General features: G+C 37.4%; 1 protein-coding gene across 2 annotated transcripts in view; it reads right to left on the reverse strand.

Annotated features, from left to right (window-relative positions):
- LOC129718373 (pituitary homeobox homolog Ptx1) overlaps nucleotides 1-17,251 on the reverse strand; it is a 166,139-nt gene that overhangs the window by 109,795 nt on the left and 39,093 nt on the right. The window contains exon 2 of one of the 2 annotated variants that reach the window (XM_055669109.1): nucleotides 5,902-6,418. The gene's annotated coding sequence lies outside the window, so the exon portion shown is untranslated. Of the gene's footprint in view, nucleotides 1-5,901; nucleotides 6,804-17,251 lie in introns of those variants that run through there. The other variant, XM_055669108.1, reaches the window with a different exon arrangement.

Consider the following 17,251-nt stretch of genomic DNA (forward strand, 5'->3'; position numbering starts at 1 on the left):
GGTGATTTTTCGGTTTTCAAAAAAGCCAAACTTCAACCGCTTTGCGCCACCCCATTTTAAGTCCGATTGAGCTGAAATTTTGCACAGGGTGTTTTTTCGAGCAGGTGAGCATTTTGTATAGGGTTTTTGTTTGAAATTCGAGATGACCATTCTGCCTGGCACCCTAACCAACAATCATAAATTCGTCCCCTTGATGCTAGAACTAGATAACTCGAAATTTGTCGATTTTGAGTTAAGTATGCCATCATATTTCTCGCGTCTAGCTCTATAACAGGTTTGACAAGCGTATTTTGTAGTAAAACTGAATAACTCGGTTTTTTGTTGATTTTTTCGTTGCTAGAACGGGCCTGAAACGATGTGGATGCGTTTCATAAAATCTGAACCTTTAATAATTTGAATCGTCATCACCATAATATGTCAAATTTTCAAACTCGTTTTCCTCGAAACGTCAATTTTGGAGTTATCTAGTTCTAGCATTCAGGGGACGAATTGATAAAATTAGTGTATGCCCTTTAAGAGGTGCATAAAACAACACTGGTCAACTGGTAAGGTGTGGCCCTAAAGCTCAAACTTGAAAAAATGTAAGATTATAGCTTTTTAACCATTCCTGTGAGTTTTGGTGCCCCTAGCCATTAACAGTTTTTCAGAGACTTAAATGAGTTTTCTCGTAAACATAACGTTGGAGTGACAGACCCGGCGAGCAATTATTATGCGATAATATGACGTAAGTTAACACATTTCTACACTGACAAGAGGCATCAAATTTCACAGCAATTGTTTGAAAGCTATCACTCTGCTACAGTGGTTTGGAACTTTTGAAGTGACCTAGAACCTACCGTGAAATAATTTTGCGATAGATGCCAAAAATTCTGTTTTACTTTAAAAATATTGGGGAACTGCTCCATTATTTATCTCATTAGGCCGATATTCACGAAAAATGTACGGATTCAAAACAATTTTCACGAAATCATCGAACAAATAAACTAAATACGCTTACGTCCTCTTATGGAATCATTCGGCATTGTATATTTAGAAAACTTAGCTAGATTCATCCTGAATTTTGTAAAACAAACCATTTTTCACAACGCTTCCATATCCATCGCAAAATTTTAATCACTGCACAATTATTCATCTCACGACGCCCCCATATTCATCACACTGTTAATCATGAATGAATCACATTATCATGAACGTAGCCGCGGACCGTCGTAGTTGGTTACCTAGATATCCGTTGTAGTTGTTTACGTGCAAAATTTGTAACCTAGGTAACCACTGCAGTGCTGTCGATTTATGCAAATTATGTCGGAATAGTTAAACATTTTCTGCACGATCTTTTCGTATTAACAGAAACTGATTTGGAAACTGAAATTTAGGAATTGTAGAAATTCATCTCATATATTTCTACTGATTCTAGCTTATTTTTGGAAATTTGAGGTGAACATTTCAAAGATTACAGTATTCTTTGTTTAGTGAATGATTAAACAATTAGTGATTAATATAAAAAGTGGTCCGCTATAGATGAAAAAAACTTTGGTTGGCTGTTGAACGAGTCCCGTTGTAGCCGTATAGAACAATGCGCGGATTTTGTTTTCTCAGGTAGGAGAGGATTGAATTAAATGAGTTTTCGAGTGCAGATGCCCGACTATAATATTAAATTTAGTGCTTTTAAGTGAATTTTGAGGAATATACTTTAGGAGGAATCTAAAGTGAACTAAGAAGAATCTATTCCATGGATAAGCAGATTGGTTTAGTTAAAAAATATGCGTTTTTTCTGTTTTAAATTGTGTTTTCATGTTGTATGAGATGAATATATGGGCTGAGATGAATAATGGCGCAATTCCCCTATAACTCAGCCAATTATCAACCGACTTTCACATTTCTATTTGATTTTTCATTGATTACACTTTCAAAACACTGAAGTAATTAGCCACAATAGAAAAAAATTACTTATATTGTACCCTCCTCCAAAAGAATTAACGAATTCAGGAATGATTGAAAAATATTATATGCCTTTTATATGACTCCAACAGAAGGTCATCTTGGTCAGCACCGACTATATAGAATGATTAAGCGTCCACAGTAACAAAGACGACACCTTTCAAACCATTCGATGTCGTATAGATTGACACGGTAGGCCAAAAACAACAGAAAACAATCGCTATTGTATAACATCGAAATGGGATTTAACAAAATATGTTTTGTTATACCAATATAAATCATCCGCAGTCCACTGGAGTGGGCATGTACTACAATTACTGAGACGAATAGCAACTTAGATCGATACCAGATTTACACAATACACATGAGTGTGAAAATAGAAAAATTGAAAACCACTTTTAACCATTTAGAATAACGGAAGATGAAAATACCAAGCATGCTAAGCACAAAAGAAACAAAAATTTATGAAAATCGTATGATTAAAACCTAAGCCAAACTATAAGATTGTTGGGATAACACATAAAATATTGGTTACACCATTCTTTCGAACGGGGAAAAGATGTAGTAAGCTTTGATATGCCGACGTGCCTATTCGGACAACCCGAAAAAGGTGCCATTCTTCGAACCTTTAAGCTAGTATCAAGAGCTTGTTTCCCTTTGTTTTCGTTATATATTGCAGAAAATTTTCTTGAAAAGATTTATTGACGATGTGAACGATTGCTAATAATGAATACAGTATTAAAAGGTGATGTACAGTATCAATATAGTTAATTGTAAATTTTCATTGTTAGGTTTTTTAGAATATCACTTAAATTGAAAATGAACATCAGGTCTTTTTCATCTGGAAAAATTCCTAAAAGATTAAAAATATATCTCCTCAAACCGAATCTATCTAAATTGGCATACAGGGATATACAACACACACCTGTGTTGTTGGTTTTAGCCGGCTTGAAATCAGACAGTTGAACAATTTTGTGCTTTATTGAAATAAATCGCACACGCTTGTGCGTAGCCCCAACAGCATTCTTACTAGCTGTTGGTCTAAGCCGGTATCGAATATAAGTAATTCAAAGTTAATTATGCATCTCTAAGCAGCCTATTGAACAGAGAATTAACCAGAAATAGTAAAATAGAGACAGGTATGAATTACAGGTCGGACTTGATTATCCCAGGTATGATTATTCGAAGGCTCAATTATTGGGGGCTCGATTACACGGAGAAAATGGTGGTTCGATTATCCGGAGTCCTAATTTTTACTTCAATTTTGGATCTTAAACAGAGGTCACACGATTGATTCATTTCATTACGATCATATTTGATTAACACCGACATAAACCCGCTAGACAATTTTGATGTTCTATGTCAGCATGTTTACCCAAAAAAATATCATTTTCATCAACAATCTAACTGTTCTCGAAGAATTTTAATTAATATTTAATTAATCGGTTAGATTATCCGAAGAATTCGGTGTGAAATATTTTTCGAAACTCCAGTACACCACTTTATACATATGAGCACATCATTTGTCAAAGTCTGATCTAACATTGCTATTCACAAAAATTTCCTTCTTTGTGCTAATGTAAAAAATAATACGGTCTACTAACAGCAAAAGACACGCTAACATTTCTCTTCCCTCTTCCCACCTGATTGCAAAGACAAGGCCGGCACTGTTATTGATCTTTCAAAACGTATTGAAACACTCAAACTTACAAAAGAGGTGAATTTCATTTGTTTATGGCTGAATCAATACTTTTTTCTGTCATAAAATTTGACACCCGGAATCTATTCTGGACATTTACACAGAATCAGAACGAAGCTAAATCAAACCTGATAGAAAACGAACTAACTAAAAATTTGGATTCAAATTTAAAGATTCAAATTAAAACCAAAATTATTGAGATATGAAATTAAACAGATATTAAGCGGTTCGCGAGAGGAAGCGATACTTCGAAATGAACATATTACTATTACTTCAAATGAAAAATCACGAGAAAAGTAAAACATAATTGAGAAGAATGCTAGAAAATACTTTTAGTGCGAAAAATTGCGAAACAATTTATTTTCCGTTTCAAATAATCCGTCTTCACGGTATACTCTCTATTCACGATTCAACAATGAGGAATTGCTAGTTTTTGTGGATACATCCTCCGAAATGTAAAAAAGTGATTCGTACAGCATACATTATCGATTAAAATTGGTCATAAGTTGCTTCCATGAGAAGCCTTGGTAGCGAATGTATAACCGATTTATTTATTTTCCGTCGGTTTCTAACTAGTACCGTTGGTCTCCTTCTAGGCCAATAACCGATGCACGGAAAGGCGAATCAATGCTTCCGTGAAAGGTGGTATGAAGAATTTATTGCCTCAGATTAATTATCTTAAGCAATATTATCGCTTGCCTTTCTCAGTTACTTTGTTTCAATAGTGAGCATTTCAACTATAGCTTGCTTAACAGTACAACTTATATCACTCAAGTTAGTCAACTGTTTTGCTATACACTCACTTTTGTTCCAACTCATTTGTGGCCATGCAATCAACTTTTCCGTTGATAAAGTTCCTCTAATGGGAATTTAGTAAATATTATTTTCTGCAGATTAATAAAAAATGTTTTCAGCAAAGCAAAACTCCAAGCCACAAGTATTATCTCTATTTCTACTTTTTATATTGTAGAAAAATTTCAGAGCGATTTTTTGGATTTTCTGCAGGTCCCAAAATTTAGATATCCAGGTCGGACTCGATTATCCAGAGACTCGACTATCCGGAAACTCGATTATCCGGAATTCGATTATCTAGAATTTTAATTTTTATGTGTCCGTTTTCAATTTTTATTCTGAAATTTTGCCTTTCCCACCCCTTCTGGCATATTTGTTACCATTTAACCCACTTCCGGTATATGTGGGACATGTTCGATTGAGTGAAAATAATCAATGTCCAATTTATTTATTTTTTCGCTTCTCAAGATGTTACCCCTTTTCGCCTCAGAAATAACTTCTAGTTACACCACTGCATCATAGAAGTAAAATGAAGAAAAGAAATATTTATTTTATGTTCGTTAATCGCAAAATTTCAGTATTTTTTGTGTGATTCGATTATCCGGAAAACTCGATTATCCGGAATGAAAATTTTTCCGTTATTCCGGATAATCGAGTCCGACCTGTATTGGAAAATCATTTACGATTCGAATCTGTTTCTTCCGGTTCGTACAAGTATTAACTGAAGCATAACGAGAACGGTCGTCAATTGAAGTGAAGTTCATATCAAGCTAAAATGTTTAATTTAAAAGACAGTTTTCCGTCATTAGGCTTGGAGCCTGATCTAAGAAACGTTAAAAAAACTCCAATTAAAATATAATAACAGAAACAAATAATTGTCTCAATGCTATGCATATGAATGTTTTCATTTGAGACCGGAATCAAGTTAGTTTTGATACAAAGAAGCAAAAGATTTCGCATTAAATTTTATAATCATATTCGAGAAAAAAGTACAAATAAAAACAAAAATTAAAACTTTTCATTTTCATCTTATCCAATCTAAGAATATTGTGTTTGCAAATTTTAGAAATAAGCGGATTGGGAACGATATTAAACCAAATATGAGTACCTACTGATGTAGGTACCTCAAGAAGATACGTTTGCGATAGTTATTTTACAAAAAACGTGATAATAAAGGTGATTTTTAATCCTAAAGCTTGCTATTGAGTACTAAACTCAGAGTTTTGCTTCTCAATGCTCCACTCCAAGGTTTTTAAATTGAAAGTAATAAGTAATATTGGGCTCATCAGGGGACGCAAAGAAACAAACTAGTGTCACTCTTATGTCCCTATCATTCTGAGTGACAGATCGCGTGTCGAGTTTCCCATGGAGGTCATGGACCCATATAATTAAGTCATATCGAACAGAACATATCGGATCAGCAGGGAACATACGCTACTCTGATCAAAACTCCAACAACCTTAAGCACTTACCTTCGTATGTTGTCCAAATATTCCGAACACCGCCGCCGTGGAAAGTTAGAACGAATCGTTCGAGATATCTCTCCGCACCGTTCGTGCTCGCCGCTGGTAAACAAAACCGCTTGCCAAAATCACTTGCACTTGCACAGAAGAACTTTCACAAAATTTCACAATCCCAGCGCGAACCGCGCTCTAAATTCATAAACAACCGACCGGCTTAATAGTGGAACTCTAATCCACTGCGTGTCTCGTGCCGCTTCCGGGGGCAAGAAACCGCACGCGGAGATAATCGTAGGCAGCAGCAATAGAAAAAAGTTAGTCGTATGTTTTGAAAAATTCTTAATCACTTAAGCTCACGTTTCTCACCGGTCACAATTTCACACCGAGAACACAGACGGAACAAAACCCCACCAGAACACTTTGCTTTCGATTCACACTTTGGTGTTGCTTGTTTTTATTTTTAATCTTTCTTTTTTTTTTTTGCTCGCTCAAGGTCCTGCACTTCCGTTTGCTGCCAGAGCAACGACCACTGGACGTTTGTAGCCCACAAATCCCGGATTTAGTGCGTGAAAATCACCACCCGTTAGTTTTTTTTTCTCGCTTCTCTCTTTCTTCCAAGCTGACCCCGACCGGCCGTCTGTCGACAGCGGATGCCGTCGTGCCTAGCAGCTACTTTTCCCGACAAGTCGACTCCTCTTCATCAAACTTTATTGCTTAAATCCTTAATACCGAAAAGTTAATTCTCCTTAAAACTTATTATTATTTGCCCGGACTTAGTTGGCCAAGCCACGACGATCCGAGAAGGGATTTAGTGTTCTTAGGAGGTCTAAGCGCGCACACCGACACCGAAAGCCGTTCCGTAGCCAAGTGCCAGCTCGAGAGCTCCGGCTTGTCAGTGGAAGGCCCCTCTTACTTTTTTGGACAGCACGCGGCAAGCACACCAGTCGAAATCGAATCACACTCTCAACCACTACTGCTGCTGCAGTTGCTATCTCTTTCACTCTCCCGCCGAGCTGCTCGACACGATAGCTGCCTCACATGTGCGCTCACATAAACGTAGCAAAAACGCACAGACGCACAGCACAGCACAGTCCCAGAACGCATCCACCAGTGGGATTCTGTCACTTCGGAACGGGAGTCCTCTGGTGCCGCACGTTCAAAGAGCGGGATTGCTGGGTGTCAAAGTTAAGCTGCTCCGAGGGCCCTCTCAGGTGAACCGCCAGATACGAGAACAGGACAGGACAGAAGAGGAAAAAACAAACAGTACACAATCCCAACCAGATTGGACAACAATCAAATGCGATTTAAACCTCCGAGAGCCGCGCCGTTGATCATCTGTTTTATTCGAACACTCTACAACACCACAACTCACAACACAGAGAACGACAATTTTCACAACCCACCGACCCACCACCGCACCGGACATTCTCAGCCCACTGGTGAAGGCAGAGCGAGAGAACAACGTGTGAATACTTCTCGCTTCAATTTGTGCTATCATTCCAACCCGCTCTCGCGCTTGGTGTTACAGTATATCAATCGTAGCTGCGCGCACACAAACAGCTAAAGTTTTGACTTCTATCTCTCCTCTTGCGGTGGGACGTGAATGAAGAAAAGTTTTCTCCCATTTTCACAACACGCGTACTAACGTGAGTTTGTGTGGGTATGTCGCTTTTCCTCAACTTCTGTTGCTCTCTCCCATTTTTTCTTCTCGTAAACGAATAACACAGTACCTGGCGCTATTTGAAATGGGAATTGGTTGCATTAGTTGCTGCTGTGGCTGACCGACTTGTTTTGTAGCTCATGATATTTAAACTGCCGTCGCTCAACAGGTTCAACTGGAGTGTTGTGATTAAGGAATTTATTTTCCCCAGTCGTAACGGCTTTAAAAATTGAAATGTAGGCTAAACATTTCGTTGCTCAATGTTTTAATATGACCGACGAATTATACCTCCGAGAACATTAAAACAAAAGAGTTTTGAAGCTTAGAATTTTTAGCAGTGGTGGAGACCGATACGTACTATTTGCTGAATACAGATTAGCGAAATTTTCGGTAATCGTAACCTCTGTATAAAGTTATTTTCTTTCTTGGATTTTTCGAACTCTAAGAAAATTTTATTGAACGATTTTCAATTAAACTTTTGGTTATTTTCTGTTTCGGTATTCATCGAGTTTTAGTTTAACTCGAAATCATTTCTTTATCCCCTTCATCATTCTTTCCCCTGGTTTACTGTTTCGTAGCCTGCAGAAATCTTTTTAGTATAACTTTTTCTATATTTTGATTAATAGCTTGGAATCATTTCCATAATTTAGCTTTTCTTAGCCTTTAGAAACAAATATATTAATAAGAAATCATTGTATAATTTTCATAGTAGATCGAATTCAGATTTTTCACTTTCGCCCGTTCCAGGTACATAGCACTGTGTTCTGCTTACTTTGGGCCCATTATATTGCCTTTTATTAGCGAATGTGTTTCTTTACTGCAAACATTTTTCTAATTTTGAAATTTTAGCCTTTAGAAATGTTTTCTGCCTGGTTCAATCTTTTCTCGATCATAAAACCATTTTTACCGCTTTAAAGTCTCTCAACTGTTGTCTTATGGTCATTTTTTGCAACACAAATTTAAGGTTTTAATTCTCATTTCAATGTTTCATGCCCGTTAAAAACAATCAATGGAAACTTTCACATAAAATATGAACACCCCATAAGCCAGAACCTTGTAAGTGTTCCTAGCGATTTTAGCTAGATATAATAAAATTCGTTGATCATTTTGGCCTTCACAATCTTCAACCGATGTTAAACTTTGTTTTGGGTTGTTTTCTTTTTTGAAAATTCTAATGGTCGACAATTTCAAGAAAGGTTTAGCATCAATTTTTATAAGGAATTTTATCTAATTACCACAAATCTTTCATATGTATAGAAAAACAAAAGTTTGTGACTTTCAACTCCTTTGGTTTTAGAATGGTTTTTTATACAATTTGGGATTAGGGTAAGTTCAAATTGGAGTCATTCCGGAGAAGTTCGTCGGCTCTTTGTAGGTCATACAAGCGTTTTTTCAAGATATTTGTGCATGTTTTGTTTTGTTTGGTTATGGGAAACTTTTCAAAAAAAAAACTTGATTGAAGATCAGCTATCTATATGGAATTTTTTTAGTAAAATATACTGTTTTAAATGCTGTTTGATAAAATATTCGTTTTCTGTATGTTATCAATCCCTTTTCGGGTTTTTTACAATTTCTACAAGATTGAGGGTTAAAAAATTGACACAGAGGCTATATTTCTTATACTTATTGTGGTATTTGATTTACCTTATATTTACAATAAAAATTCTTAATTATAACCTCCTCTGGTCTCCAAAATTCTCATGAATGCATCTAAGGGTCATTTTTTTTTTCTAAAATAGATTGCTTTCTGTTCATCCCTCCAAAATAATCTTCTATTATCATTTAGTGTTATCATTTTCTATCATTTAGTGTCAAGTTTATAAAATGTTCGCTCTTATATACTTCTGCACGAGTTCATCCAAAGATTCGTTGAAGTCAAACAACGCAAACAAAAGTTCCAAGGCATGTGGGGATGGAATCATTATAGCCGAGCTATGGGCGATGACATGAGGTCTGCAAAAATCCAGTTAAAGGCGGGGCGCGTTAAGGCTCAAGAGGGATAAATGCTTCGGTGTAATTTGGATGTAACCACTGCTGATGTAATCTGCCACGACACTCGAGGATTTCACTACCATTCAAATGGCAGCCATCTAGATACGGAAGAAATATAGCAGGATCACGCCAGGGAAGCTTACCTAGTGCAATACAGACGAATCGATTTTGGGTACGCTCAATCCGTAGGATCAAGGATTGAAATTCTTGATCAGTTTGGTACTAATGAAAAGTAGATTGTTTTTAGTCAGTACGAATTTTTGAAATCATGGCCGACTTTTAACATAATACCGAGCGGGCGCGTAGGTTTCGAAATCATCGTTGCATGATGCAGGCGGAATATAAGTCTAGTGTCAAGAAGAACGCTAAGGTCTGACACCAACCGAACGTCTAAAGTTTTAATCCGTCGATGCGATAATCGAAGATAACTACAATTTGTTTTATAGAATACCAACCACAAGTTAATTCTTTCGACACCAGCTGGTTAACACATTCAAAAAATTTCATAGACATTGACGTGTTTGAATAGTTCGAACTTCCAAAAACAATTTCTGCATACACCAGCTTGCAACCAACACCTAGCAGCATCGTCACCTCATTAAAAAACAGTTCAAATAACTAGGGCCTCATGTTGATTCTTTGAGGAACTACTGACTTGTTAGTGAATGTATGAAATACGTGAACCAAGTTTTACAAATAGAATTTTACCACGTAGCTAGGAGCTCAGCCGTTTTGCGAACTGGTGGGAGGCGCCTAGGTGTGAGATGTTACACAAGACCATTAGGTACATGGTCCGAACGATCAAAAGCTGCTTTTAGATCAGTTTAAATCGCATCTACTTGACTTCGAAAAATTAGTACAGATAGGCAAACATTAGCGACTGCTTGAAAAACTGCAGGAAATTTTCCGAATTGTTCTAGTAGTAAATGTCCCGAACTAATAAGTTCACAGAGCTCGAATAAATTTTTGTTTTTTGAAAAAATGCTCAAAAGCTAAAAGGAAACGTAGAAGCTAAAAAAGAGTGAGGATCTAATTTATAAAATTTTTGATTTTTTTGTAGAATAATCATGATTTTTAGCAGCTTCTGGCTGTCATAATGAGTTTATATTGATGAAAATATATATGAGAGTTTATAACGAACGTTCCGAACTATTCTTGAGCACCTTCTCTATCCTTGATCTTTCGAGGGATTCATTGCTGTTTTGTCGCATACCAAAACTTATGCCCGATTTCAAGGAATAAGCTCAAAACTGCGTCGTGAAACTAATATTGTTACTTGAGCTGAAATCCTGTTTGACTTCATTGTATTTTCAACCTTAATTCGAGATTTTTGCTTATTTTGGTCATTCTTGTCTTCAGAAACCCTTTACATCCGTTTTGTACCGCATTTGTGATTGTTATTTTTTTTTCTTCATTAGGCTAACTTTTGAAAACCTTTTCTTGTAATAAATTCAATGCGTGGTCATGTTATGCTTCGGCTCTGGTTTCAGAAATTCTAATTTAGCATTATTCTCTATCTCCTGCATCTTATTTCGTTTCTCAAGTTTTTGGCTTTCAGAAACATTCTTTACCGAGTTTAGGTCCAACTAATTTTAGGTTTAGAGTACCCTAAGCCTGTAATTTTGATTCGTTTTTCTACGGATATTTTGAGCACATTCCTAGGCTATACAGGGTGACAAAAAAGTCCGGTCACACAGGAAAATCTCAATATTTCAAAGAATAAGAAGAAAATCTGAATCTGGCTTTCATAGCTTTATTCAGTAACTCATAAAGATACTTCACAGACGATATCTCGGAATTACACCACCTTTCTCTGATCGAACCAGCTTCAGACGTCTCGGAAAGTCGTCGCAAGCGGCGCGCACGTGCTCCATCGGCATCTCGTCCCAGATTTTCGTGATAACTCGCTTGAATTGCTTCAAATTTGTTATTTTATAGTAGTTCAGCTTCGACATCATGTATCCCCACACGAAATAATCCAGTGGATTCAGATCCGGAGACGACGGAGGCCTTTCATACCTTGAAATGAAATCGGTCAAATTTTCCTCACACCACGCGGTGCGGGATGGGGTGCCATCTTGCTGGAAGCAGTAGTAATCGTCTTCAAACAATAGTTCAGCTCGAGGCAAAATATTTTTTTTTCAAAACCGACACGGTAGTACGCTGCGTTGATTTTGACCCCTTTATCGATACAAATAAGAGGCAGTTTACCTCTCTTGCAAATGGCTCCCCAAACCCTTGTCCTTTGTAACTTTGGTAACCCCATGAACCACCTGTTTTTTGTACGGTGTAAGTTTAAATCCTTGCCCAGAAGCAGGCGGATTGATTCTCGGTTCGTTTTAAGGTTCCTGGCCAGCATGCTTGTCATTCTCCTCAGTATGTGAAAGGAGAGGAGAAAAAATTCACTGCGCACTTCCCTTCCAGTATGTGCCTGCGTGCAGCAAATGCTTTCACCACACTGTTTCTTTCTCACTCCGAAGTGTCTCAACCAGCTTACAGAGAGACAAACACACTTCCAGCTCACCCCACATCTGATAGAAGCAAGAGGGGTGAATCACTCTACAGAGAAAACGCAGAAGTGCACAACAGTGTCCACTGGCGAGTAGTCCGGAAGGTGAAAAAAAACCTACCGGGCAAAACTGTAGTCCTCGTGTAGCTACGAACGAATTCCACCAGAGTGAATTCGACCGGCACGAGCAACGCAGTCTATTTTTTTTCTCCCAATCTCTTTTCCTCTTCTGCCATGCTCAAGAAATCCACTGTGTAACGCACCGCAGATAGCTCTGCAGTGTAATTATTGTGCGTGATGTCCACACGTGTGAGAAAGTACACCATAGTTCATTGTCTCGCAAGAGAGAGATTTCAGATTTCACCGCAGTGCATTCAGGTAGCTCAACAGATAAAAATTGTTTGTCGCTCTCTTCTAGTATGAGCGTATTGATTCGCTCTTTAGTGTGACGGCAGTTGTCTCCGCAGTGCAAGATGTTCTCCTGCATTCTAGAGGTTTACTGAGGAGAAAAGACAAGCATGCTGGCCAGCTTCCGTGCAGATTGGGCGGGATTCCGGCGAATCCGGTCTCGTATAATCTTTTTCAGCCTTGGAGCTCTCACAGACCTTGGTCGTCCAGATCGTGCCTTGTCCTCGGTGCCTCCGGTCTCTAGGTACCGATTTATGGTCCGGTACAAGAATTTCCGGTTGATTCCGAGCGGTTTTAGGTGTTTGAATATGTGTCCGGGCTTGTACCCTTTCACATATTCAGCGATAACAGCTGCTCTTCTCTGCCATGGCTCACAACTCAATGTAAACAAACTGCACAGAAACGAAACTCTGCCACTTTGGGCAGCAAAGTTAACCCTTTCATTTGACATATAGATGGCACCAGAGAGATGCAACGTGTAGGCTACAGGCAACCCCAGAAAAGTGTGACCGGACTTTTTTGTCACCGTGTAAACTGTTGTAAATTTTTCGGCCCTAAGAATCGTTTCACAAATTAAAAAAAAGTATAAAGAAAAGTATCAGAATATTTCCTAATTTTACTGACATTTCTAACCATTTTAGTACAATTTTCAATGACGTGCTTACAGAATGACTTTTTTCCTATAGTTGTTCCGATTACCTGGCTCTTTTGATCAGCTCGCAGGCAATCCGCTCGTGATCAAAAGATTTCGTTCTTTCAAAGAACTTACTCTTCTGATCAGCTCGCGAGTGGATTACCTGCATCAATATAGATTCAGAAGATCAGCGAATCAGCTCTGCTGTTTTCGTTCCACTCAGGCCTCGAAATGGTCACGGTAGAACAACTTTTCAGTGCAATGTCTTCCTTTTCCTGTGACAGTGGCAAGGCTCGCTGTCTAAATACATTCTCGAACAAACATGTTAAACGAGTACTCGCCACCATGACGTTTTTTTCCTCGAACTTATTTTGACATTTTTTCTAGAACTGAGAAGTAAGCACGTTGCGGGCGGAGATTTTGAAAAATACCTGAATTATTGAACGAAGTAGACAAAAACAGACCAAAATAACTTCGCCAAACGAAGGACAGTGTGCATCTCTTTGATGCGCGAGTGTCGAATCCTTTCCTCAAATCCTATCCTTTATGTGAGAAGCGACAGTTGTTTTACATTTACGAGAAAAAGCCTACTGTGACGCACGCTAATGTATCGAAATCAAACGAAAATGCTGACCATTTACAAAACTGGTTCCACTTCTGCCATACATTCGTGTGCGTACTCGGCGTGAGCCAGGCCGTATGGTATGCCCATTTGTGAGCTTTGGCAAGTTAATTTTTTTCATGCTCTTACGGTTGGTGGGTGGGTTATGCGTAGGAGAGTAAATAGCTAGTTGCTGGGAATTCTATTGCAGTTCCACGCGCCGCTTTGCACTTGGAGTGTGAAGCTGTCACATGGCTTCTGCTTGCGGTACTTGATCAACAAAATATGCTATCAGCTTTTTGTTTGAAGTATGGAGTGAGTAACCGCTCTTTAAAAAGAGAGGTAAATCACTCACTCACTTTGAAGAACCAGCTCTTTAGATCAGTTTGTGAGCGGATCGCCCACCTCTACAAACAATTGCCGTATTCTTCGCAAAACCCAAATCGAATTCCAAAACCTTCACGGAACCACTATCAGAAATTATAAAAATTTATACTTTGCAGGCCCATAGAAAAACCGAAACGTCGGTAGTGAGCGAATACCAATCAACAAATTTTATTAATAACCAAAAAAAAATGTCAAAAAGTTAAGTTAGTTTTCAAAAAGTTATCAAGAAAGAAGTCGTCAAATCTGTCTTAAAAGTTATGAAAATTGGCGAAAACATTTTAAGAACTGTCAAAATTTCTACGCAAACAAGTGACAATCATATACTCTTTATACTGATAGTAATGCGTTTGAAAGATTTGACATTTTAATTTGAGTTTCCATACCTGGAAAATATAAATTGAGTTAAAAACCCCTTATTTGAGTGCTCTACAGTTGTGCCATTGGAAAAGCGGGAGTCTTAAAAAGAGCATATTACACTGGATATATGTAACCAGGCTTGTCATTTTTCCTCATAGAAACACTACCGTGTAGGAGGTCATCTTTCACTGCGAAAGCAATTGCTCTCACACTGGTGGGCAAAGCGACGAACTTGCTTGAAGAGAGCAGCGAATCGTGTCTATCAGAGAAGCATGAAAAAACACACCGTGATAGAATCTGAAAAACCTCTCCTGAGAGATGATCAATTAAGGTGAGCTTTCTCACAACAGAGCTCTTTGCAGTATTTTTTCTAGAGACCATATATCAAATTAGGGCAGAATCTGGGTAGAAAAGTAGATTGCGTTTACTTTGCATCTTGTTCTTCTACCAGAAAACTCAAACTCTCAATAGTGTGACTACGGTGTGTTTCTCGTCATTCGCACTAGAATGATTCACTACTCTTGTTTCGCTCGACTCTAGGTAAGGTAATTTTTCTGCGAACGTCAGAAACACAGCACAAAGCAGAAGAAAAAAGTTTGGTGCAAAAATTGTTACATGCAGCGCTCATGCCGAAGAAGTGCGTGGTGAGTTTTAATCCGCTCTATTAACATATTGAGGAGTTAAACAAGCCTGTATGTAACAATAGCTGAACCTGCGCCTTTTAGTTTAGTAGCCCGAAACGAATGAATCGTTCACTCAGATTTGTAGATTTGTGAAGCTAAGTGGAGTACTCCATCGTAAGCATTTGATGTAATTCCTCACCTTTATTCACTTCATTAGGTTGTTAGATTGTAGGCGGAAAAAGCGCTATTAAACTGAATCGGCACTCTAATCGAACAAACAAATAAAATTATAAGAAGCCACAAGAATTCGGTACAAATGAACCAAACTTTGAAACAGAATAATAAAGACAGACCGAGAAAGTAGGAAACAGAGTTGGCCCAGGATTTTGGAAGGTTCACTGAGCTTTTACACGACTAAAATAGATGATTTCGCGGGAGTGAGATTCACAGCTCCAGGAATCAATAAATTCTGCCACTATCCAACAGTATTTCAAATACACGCTACAAAAGAATGTGCGAATACGTTGTTGGAAAGAAATTACCGACACGCGAATATTTGCATTTTTCTACCATTAAGGCCTTTAAGGCCTTGAAGTCTCTATTCTATCACTCTAAACTAGGGTTTTGTGGACTTGCCGAGCGCTATTAGAAACTGAACACGGTGAATATGGAAAAACGACATACGAAAAGATGCATAGAGTCAAATCACGAGAAGAGTCTTGCGCTTCCTAGGCTCAATAAAACGGACTTCCACAGATCGAGTAGGTATAAAAGCTAGACGAACTTGATCGCCTTTACGGTATCGAAAGTGAAGCTGCGGAACACCAACCTAATACAACACAGAAAGTGTATTTTTAATAAGGGACGTGCATAAGTAGCCATTATTTGAAGCGTAAGTCTTGAAGAGGTAATGAGCTTCTTACACAGGAAGTTGCCTAACTGGGATAAATTTGCAATCTCAGCGAAATTGTGGTCGCAGTGGTTCAGTCTCCTACGCATGAAATATAAATATGACAGCTAGTAAATAAATAGATTCAAAAAAAGAAAATCAATGTCTATTCAAACCACATAGAGTTTTTTCGCGTCCCGCACCAAAACAGTTTCTTATCTTTTTGTATGTTTACGATGTAATTTCGATAATAAATGATGTTCTTAAGCGTGAAATTCAGATTTTCATACACAATATTTGCAAAGTTTCTTAAAGCTAAATTTTTAATTTAGAAATTAGTTAGACTTTTCTGTGGCATTTTATAGCTTTCAAATAATTATATTTAGAAAATATTCTTTCTTGACGGTAAAATAATTGTTCAGCAATTTCAAACTCAATTAAAAATAATTTTTTATATTTACCTTTTCGGATGTCAGGAGCTTTTTGCATACTTCAGTTTTTTATTAATTCTAAAATTTATTTTTCCTTAAAACTCAAGCGACATTTCTGATCTGGTTTTGATATCCTAGATTTCAAATTCAATGCATTTTCTGTCTTATTTGGATTTTTTTTCAATCTTTTATCATATTCAAGGTTTTAGCCCTTCGAAAACGTTTTTTTTTTTTTTTGTTTCAGTGATTCTGGGTGAAACTCATTTCTGTTACATATTTCTAGTCATTCTTTTTCTTCTCTGGCATCTGGCATTTAGAATCTCAACTGTTCATCAACTTTAAAAGTTTAATGGCATGGAATTATTGTGCTAGTGTTTCTAAATACTCGACTATTTGTTTGGCCTTCAGAATTATTTCCCGACAATTTTATATCCAATAATACGTAATTTTGAATTTAGTTTCTGGGTTTATTCCTCACTTTAAACACGTTTTGCTTGATTTGAAATCATTTTGTTGTTTTTTTTTTCGACCATTTCTAACAAAGTTAGCACTCGGCTTAAGTTTGATTTAGAATCGAGTTCCGGGTTAAGAAATATTCTTAACATTTATCACTTAATTTAGTTTTAATTTAATATATTAATTTTCCTAGTAGCGTAAAGGCGAACCATTTAAAATTTGCCTTACCGTTTCAAAATTCTAGAGGCGTCTACAGCGATTTCAAGATTAATCCATATTCCCTTGATAATATATCAATTTCTTCTTTCCTTCTAAAGCGTGACTCATCGATTTTCAGCCCAAGTCAGAACTATTTATTGGTGCCAGTAGTAATTTAGTACGTAATTTGGGATTATTTTATTTTGTAAATATCCAT

Source organism: Wyeomyia smithii, chromosome 1 (assembly GCF_029784165.1).
Source record: "Wyeomyia smithii strain HCP4-BCI-WySm-NY-G18 chromosome 1, ASM2978416v1, whole genome shotgun sequence".
Taxonomy (NCBI): domain Eukaryota; kingdom Metazoa; phylum Arthropoda; class Insecta; order Diptera; family Culicidae; genus Wyeomyia; species Wyeomyia smithii.